Source organism: Hevea brasiliensis, chromosome 9 (genome assembly GCF_030052815.1).
Source record: "Hevea brasiliensis isolate MT/VB/25A 57/8 chromosome 9, ASM3005281v1, whole genome shotgun sequence".
Classification (NCBI taxonomy): Eukaryota; Viridiplantae; Streptophyta; class Magnoliopsida; order Malpighiales; family Euphorbiaceae; genus Hevea; species Hevea brasiliensis.
Window position 1 is genome coordinate 71,013,501 of NC_079501.1, and position 7,574 is coordinate 71,021,074.

At 34.1% G+C, this 7,574-nt stretch overlaps 2 non-coding genes across 2 annotated transcripts; one reads left to right on the forward strand and one right to left on the reverse strand.

The window, feature by feature from the left end:
• Positions 1-6,210: 6,210 nt before the first annotated feature.
• On the reverse strand, positions 6,211-6,313 carry LOC131183727 (U6 spliceosomal RNA). The gene has a single exon (XR_009151755.1). It is a non-coding gene; the product is annotated as a U6 spliceosomal RNA (small nuclear RNA).
• Positions 6,314-6,317: 4 nt separating this feature from the next.
• Positions 6,318-6,422, forward strand: LOC131183729 (U6 spliceosomal RNA). The gene has a single exon (XR_009151756.1). It is a non-coding gene; the product is annotated as a U6 spliceosomal RNA (small nuclear RNA).
• The last annotated feature ends 1,152 nt before the right edge of the window (positions 6,423-7,574 follow it).

Below are 7,574 nucleotides of genomic sequence, written 5' to 3' on the forward strand. Positions count from 1 at the left end.
AATTTTCCTAGCTAAAGTCATTTCATTCATGTGACTATATGAGGACCACACATTCCCATATGTACTTCTTCCATTATTTGTTTAGCCTTGCTTAGCCTACTTTTTGGTCACACATAAGAGTAAAAGCCCTTCAAAGAATCTTTTGCAGAGTTGCCCCCTCGCCAAAGTAAACTGAGTGGCTAATCTAAGAATTATTACTCTATATTTTTTATTGGTTGATTGCAAGTATTCCTTCACTTCTAGATACCTCCTTATATCTACATATCATTTTCCTTCATCCTTTAGGTCTACTTATGTTACTGCTAATCTTTCATGGCATGAAATTTTACTCCTCATTAGGATAACTAACTGAGTCAACTTTTGATCACCCTTTTCCCATAAGGATGCCAGTGTAGCTAGGGAATCAACCATCTTATTCTAAGCTTGAGGCATCTGTTTTATAATCACCTCATCAAAATAAGCTAATAGGTTTTTTACATACTCTAAGTATGGCCTCAATTTTCCTTCCTTCAATTCCCATTCAGCTTTAATATAAGAGACCACTAGTATTAAATCTCTAATTACCTCTACTTTCTTAGCCCTAACAACTATTAATGCTTATAGGCCATAAATGCAGGCCTCATATTCGAATATGTAGGGATCTTGTGTTATAATATATCCCGATTAATCCTAGGCAAATCCTTATAACACCAGGCAAACACTTTTTGGTACTTTGTTAATAAAGTTATAAATTTATTTTTTTTCTTTTTGAGTTAGATCTTTGGCTGATTTTATTTCTTTAAATTTTTTTTGTGTACCCAAAATTAATAGAGATCGATTTTAATGCATTAACAAAAATAAATTCTAAACAATTGTGAATGTCATGCATATGCCCATTAGAATAAGCATCAAACAAGTAAGCAAAAAGACTAGTCATGTTATTGATCTTTGCCTTAAAATCAGCATCAAGTACTTTAGAAATTTAACATCAGCATTATTGTCATTATAAAAGACAGACTCAAACTTAGGAATGTAGCTCTAGGTGTTTGGCTTCAATGCAGTCTTTAGATTGGTGGTGCTGATTTTTTGCTCTAGCTCTTTCACATGTGATAGCTCTTGATCATCTGTCCGATTAATTACCCCCTCTTTCAAGAACTTAGTAGGCTTTGGCTTTTCTTCCTCTTCAATTGGCTTATAGCCCAAATCATACCTTGTGATCTGCCCCTTTATCTTAAGAAAAGTCACTAGGCTATCTACATGTTTTCTTAGGTCCATGCTAGGAAAAAACTTCATCCCCTTCATCATAGTAGCCACTTTTGGATCCATCCAATCTTTTTAGATCCCAGCAACTTGAAAACCAGACATTGGTGGAGTTAAACCATTTACTTATAGTGCAGTTACCTCCCTATCAGAATCAGTCCAGACATCCAAAGGACCCTCATCATCGCTAGAATTATCACAAATGTCAACAAACATTATAGACTAAGGTTCATTGGGCTTCTAGATGGCTTGGATAAGGTCAATAATTTTGTCAAGATTATTTAGGGTGGTGGAGATCATGTAGAGACCTAGTGGAGGTGGAACATTGTGGTTAGGCACAGGTGTTTGGTTGATTTTTTGGGTCGGCTATCTTTTTAGCATTAATTAATTCTTGGATATCATGCTTAAGCTTGAAGCATCGATCGGTGTCATGACTGTTATTTGATATCATAGCTAGGTGAGAGTGGATTTGGTAGCGGTCTGGGTGCTAGGGGCTACAAGAGGCCTCTAGCTTTAAGACATTAAAAAATTTTGGATAAGGGTTGGTTGAATTGGGAAAATCTCCTTTGGGTATGAAACACAATATGAACCTCAATAACCTTATTTTCTCTTATACCTCAGACATCTTGGTGTTTAAGGTTTCATCAAGTATTTTCTTAAACATGATCATAATGTCTTCCATCTTAACTGATGCAGGTGAAATCATTACTAGTCTCTTCCCTTTCCTAACTAAAGTGACCTGATTAGAAGTTTTTTTGGTGTGCTTCGAGGCTATTTTTGCTTTTAAAAAAAAGGACTTAAGGGTTAACCTAAACATGCTATGTACATAAATGTAATGCATGAATGGACCATTTTTTTTTTTACCTTTACCTGTTCCTGAAAATACAACCAAAACTGAAGTACATCAATTGGACCAAAATCAAAACCAAAACCACAATATGAACCAAACTAAAAAAAATCAAAACCTTCATTATAACTAAATCTTCGCCTGCTTATTCCTCCAGCTCTCACATATGAGGCAGGATAAAAATCTATATCCTTAATGTTTAACCATAAGTATGCTTCCTCTTGCCTAACATGGGTTTACCTGGGCCTATACACACATTGGGTTTATGCATAGGCCTAGGTTCATTTCAACCACCACTAAGACTTATAATTTGGATAGTAAGGCTATAAATCCAACATAATAAATCTACAGGGTACCTAGGGCTGAAATCTATAGCTCATGGGCTTTATTAGGTAGGAGAAAGGGTTACCCATGCGAAAGCTCATCCATTAAGCACAATGGCTAGAGTTGTGGCTCTCTTATGTACTCAAAGGTACTGGCATAGGATTCTAACATTCATTAGTTTGCCATAGCTCGAGTAGAGCTATGCCCCCTCAATTAGTACTAGTGGGGCTAAAAGGGTAAGTGTGATTCGTGTGATAGTGTAGTGCAATGCAAAAAAGTTTGATAAAGGAATATTATTAGACTAGTAGAAACATGTTGGAGTAAATATCCATTATCCCAAGTGGAGTCACCAAACTGTGGCATGAGGCGAAAGATCATCTACTATGATTGCATAAAGTGCACCAGGTAATGCCTAGAAAAGATGGTGGAGTCACATCGGTCTTATTTAAGTAGCACCTCCTTAGACAATATTTCCTAGACATGCAATTTAAACAATCATAATATAATCAAGTCCATAGGTAAGTATCGTCTTCCCATAACACTACTATAGTACTAAGGATTTATGCTATAAAGGAATAGATAGACAGAAGTCGTCACCCGGATAATAATTGGGACATATTGATTATTTCTTTCGAGGGACATCTGACTAAGGCATCAATTTCCGAAGGGACAACTGGAGGGACTTGATTGATGCACTCAATTTTCTAATAAGGTCATAGATAACAACTTACTCCTTACAAAGGTTCCACAACCGTTATCACTATAGCCTAATGTCTATGTTCGGGATAGTGGAAACGTAAGGGGAAGGTGTTAACCTCATTAATTCGAGTACCAGTTTTCTACCAATATTTCTAAAATCCTTATTTATTATTCCTTTACCAAACTTCTTACCTAAAAATGTAATTTCTAAACCTACACGCGCAAGTAATTCAAATAGTGGTTGTTCTTTACAAATAATTTTCATGGACAAGTACTTTCTATCTATGGGGTTGCTAAATTAAATTAAGTAAAATTTACCAAATGACTAAATTTAATTTATTATTAATAATTTAATTTATAAACAAGTTCAGTTTATAAACAAAACCCTAAGGATAATTAATAAATAAGTTATGTACATGTATAATTTATTCTAATAAACACATAAAGGGTCAAGTAATTACATCCTAAAAATATTTGTTTCTAACATGTTAATTTATTTTATTTCTTACCGAATATTTAATTACATTTAATTTGCATGCCAAAGTTAGTTTTTTTATACAAATAATATTTAATTTTAATTTACCTAATATTTATTTAATTAAATTTCATGCACAAGTGGGTTAAAGATATAAATAAATTTGATTTTATTATTTACCAAGTAAATCCTATTATTACCACATATTACATACAAAATTGTTATTTTAAGAAAGTTTAAGGGGGTACTTACTTTTTAATTATTGCAATTACTATTGGGGCAAGCTACTCTTAAAGAAGTGTGTTCTCTTCTAGTATTTCAAGTTAATCCTTGTCTTACTCCCGTTAAACTCTACTAAGCTCTACGCAATTATTGCCCTTTTTAATACTTACCTTAGGGCTACTTACTAATTTATTTTTTTAAAATAAAATAAATGTTACAATTAAAAATTTAATCACTTATAATATGGGCTTTTAATGAGCCAAAACTAACAATAGTCATAGGTCCATCTAACCTAATCTAACACTTCATAACACCAAATCACATCATCATTAAAATTAGATTAAGATACAATTTAAAACTTGAACACAAAAAAAGAAATAAACAAAATAAAATTTCCATATTTGACAAATTCACCGTGTATTTGTATTTGAATTTCCGAAAATATCTAAACAAACATAAAAATTATAGGAGAAAGATCAAATACCTTATTAAATTATAAAATTAATAACCAGGTCAAAATCATTACCTTAAAATTTACAAAAATTGAAACTTTTGACAGTGATAGATTTACACTACTTTTTTAAAACTACAATATCTCTCAAAATATAAAAGATTTTTTTCATGAAACGAATAGAAAGTTAGACAAGATCTTGAATTTAATTTTATCCTCAAGAATCGCGTAAAAAGATAAAGAATTAAGAAAGATATGAGTCTTGAAAGTCAGCTGCAATTCAATCATGATATGCAGATGCTCTAATTTGGACAGCCATAAATTACTCAATTTAATAGTTTTTTTCACAATTCTTAAGGCTAAAATTATTTAAATTTCATAAAGATTACAAATATAATTTTTATAGAAATAGAAGTACACGAAAATTAATTAAAAGTAAAGTGACAGAAACAAGAACATGTGTAGAGTTGTTAACGCCCTCAAATTTGTCACATATATATGAATGTTATGAACATATAAGACTATCTAGAGGCACATGAACATGAAAAAAATAGATGTGTGGCATATTTCTTGTATATTCATAATTTAGAACACATATTTTAAAGAAATCTTAAAGGTTTCTTGAAGGAAAAAGAAAAAAGGAAAGAAGAAGAAAGAAAGATGGAGATGGGAAAAGCTTACTGAATTAGAGATATGGAGTGAGAGTTTTTTCTTATGTTGGTTGCTCTCTCCTCCCCTCCCTCTCTCTAACTCTGTTTCTTCTTTTCTATGAGGTATTTATCGGGTTTATGTCAAAAAATTATATATGAAGTTTATGCATTACCAAATAAGAAGATTTAAGGAGTCTTAAAGAGGAAACTTCCTACTTAATTTTTATTTTCCTTTAAAATAAAAAAGAATTGTGGGTTTTTATTTATTTAATCAAAATACCCTACTAGGCATTATTAACCTTAGAGAGCCCAATTAGGTTTTTTAATAAAATAAATTCCTAAAATTAAATTTAAACAAAATATGAATTTCATTTAAATTTAATTCAACATTTTTTCTCTTCAAAATTATTTTCTCTAAAAAAAATGCCATACATATGATTATTCATTTTTAATGCTTCTAAATATATTTCACAGTCATACAAATTTTTCATCATTAGGTTCCTCATGGCCTCAATGCATATGCTCACAAGATCACAAAAATAAGGGTTTACATGCACATATTTATATTTTCTCAGCTAATAATTTACTTTTTCGATCAAATGCAAAATTTACACTTTTTTTGCACAGATTTGCTTTTTGAAGCAATCACCAATAAACAACCTTTATTTTTCAAGCATGACCTTTTCTCTTTCTGTAATAGTCAAGCTCCAACCACTAGAGGAATTGTCCACTTTGGCCATAAGCCTCACGGTTTTTCCCATAGTTAGAATGGAGAACTTCCCAGGAGGTCACCCATCCTAGGATTTCTCTCAAGCGAGCACGCTTAACCCTGGAGTTCTTCAAACTCTCTAGGCCATTTCACCAAAAGGCGCTTCTAGTAATTAGTTCTTCTATTTTATATATCATTACCTTCTACTCCCATTTCGACGTGGGACTAGTTTGCCATCTTTCAGGGAGCTTTTCACCTCGTCCATCCTAAGCGAAGCAACCAGTCACTGGGTACTGAGGGAGCTTCTGGCTTTGATACTAATTGCAACAGTCAGGCTCTAACCACTAGAGGAATTGTCTACTTTGGCCATAAGCCTCACAGTTTTGTCCCATAGGTAGAATGGAGAGCATCCCAAGAGGTCACCTATCCTAGACTTTCTCTCAAGCAAGCACGCTTAACCCTGGAGTTCTTCCAACTCTTTAGGCCATTCTACCAAAAGGTGCCTCGAGTGATTAGTTCCCCCATTTTATATATCATTACCTTCCACTTCCATTCTGATGTGGGACGAGTTTCCCATCTTTCAGGGAGTGGCTGAAAAATTTAGACCATTTCTCGATTTGTGTGTGTCATCCTTACGCAGGGACCATGCTAATCTTCTCTAGAAATGAAAATGAGTAAAATAGTCACAAAAATTACCCTGCCAGAATATAGGGACTGGTTGCTTCGCTTAGGATAGAAGAGGCAAAGATTAGCATGGTCCCTGCGTAAGGATGGCACACACAAATCGAGAAATGGTCCAAATTTTCTATCCACTCCCTGAAAGATGGGAAACTCGTTCCACATTGGAATGGGAGTGGAAGGTAATGATATATAAAATGGGGAAGCTAATCACTAAAGGCGCCTTTTGGTGGAATAACTTGGAGAGTTGGAAGAACTCTAGGGTTAAGGGTGCTCGCTTGAGAGAAATCCTAGGATGGGTGATCTCTTAGGAAGTTCTCCATTCCACTTATGGGATAAAATCATGAGGCTTATGGCTAAAGTGGATAATTCCTCTAGTGGTTAGAGCCTGACTATTACAATTGGTATCAGAGCCAGAAGCTCCCTCAGTACAGTGCGTCGAGTGAGTACAATAGAGTATTGAGGGGGTGAGCTAGCGATTGGTTTCTTTGCTTAGGATGGACGAGGCAAAAAGCTCCCTGAAAGATGGGAAACTCGTCCTACATCGGAATGAGAGTGGAAGGTAATAAAATATAAAATGGGGGAACTAATCACTAGAGGCACCTTTTGGTGGAATGGCCTGGAGAGTTGGAAGAACTCCAGGGTTAAGCGTGTTCGCTTGAGAAAAATCCTAGGATGGGTGACCTCCTAGGAAGTTCTCTGTTCCACCTATGGAACAAAACTGTGAGGCTTATAGCCAAAGTGGACAATTCCTCTAGTGGTTGGAGCTTGACCATTACACTTTCATGCAAAGGCTATCTTTTAATTTTTCAGCAACCAATCCCATCTTCTCAAATTTCACAAAGTCTATACAAATAGAGATCTTAATAAAGGGCATCCTACTAGAGTCAAGGAACTTAAGGAGAAGTTCAGTCCTTTATTTCCCACCAATCGTTTAGATTGAAAGTTAGAACAATGCATTCATACAACATAATTGGGATCTTAGCATTAGCAATCCAACATATAAGTGAGAAAAAAATGCCATTTTTGCTTTTGACATGCTCAAATTGAGTAAAATTAATTTAGCATTGAAACATGATGTAATTTAAGGCCAATAATTACTTAGTAAATTTGGATATGTGTGTAACATCCTCACTATAGGCAGTTTCATACGTTCTACTATTCGGATGATTAATGTCTATTGGGACGGCTAGAATATCGGGAACCACACTTAAACTAGAGTGAGGAGTTATAAATTAGTTAAGTAAGGATCAAGTAAAGTTGAAGAAAAATAAAAGAAG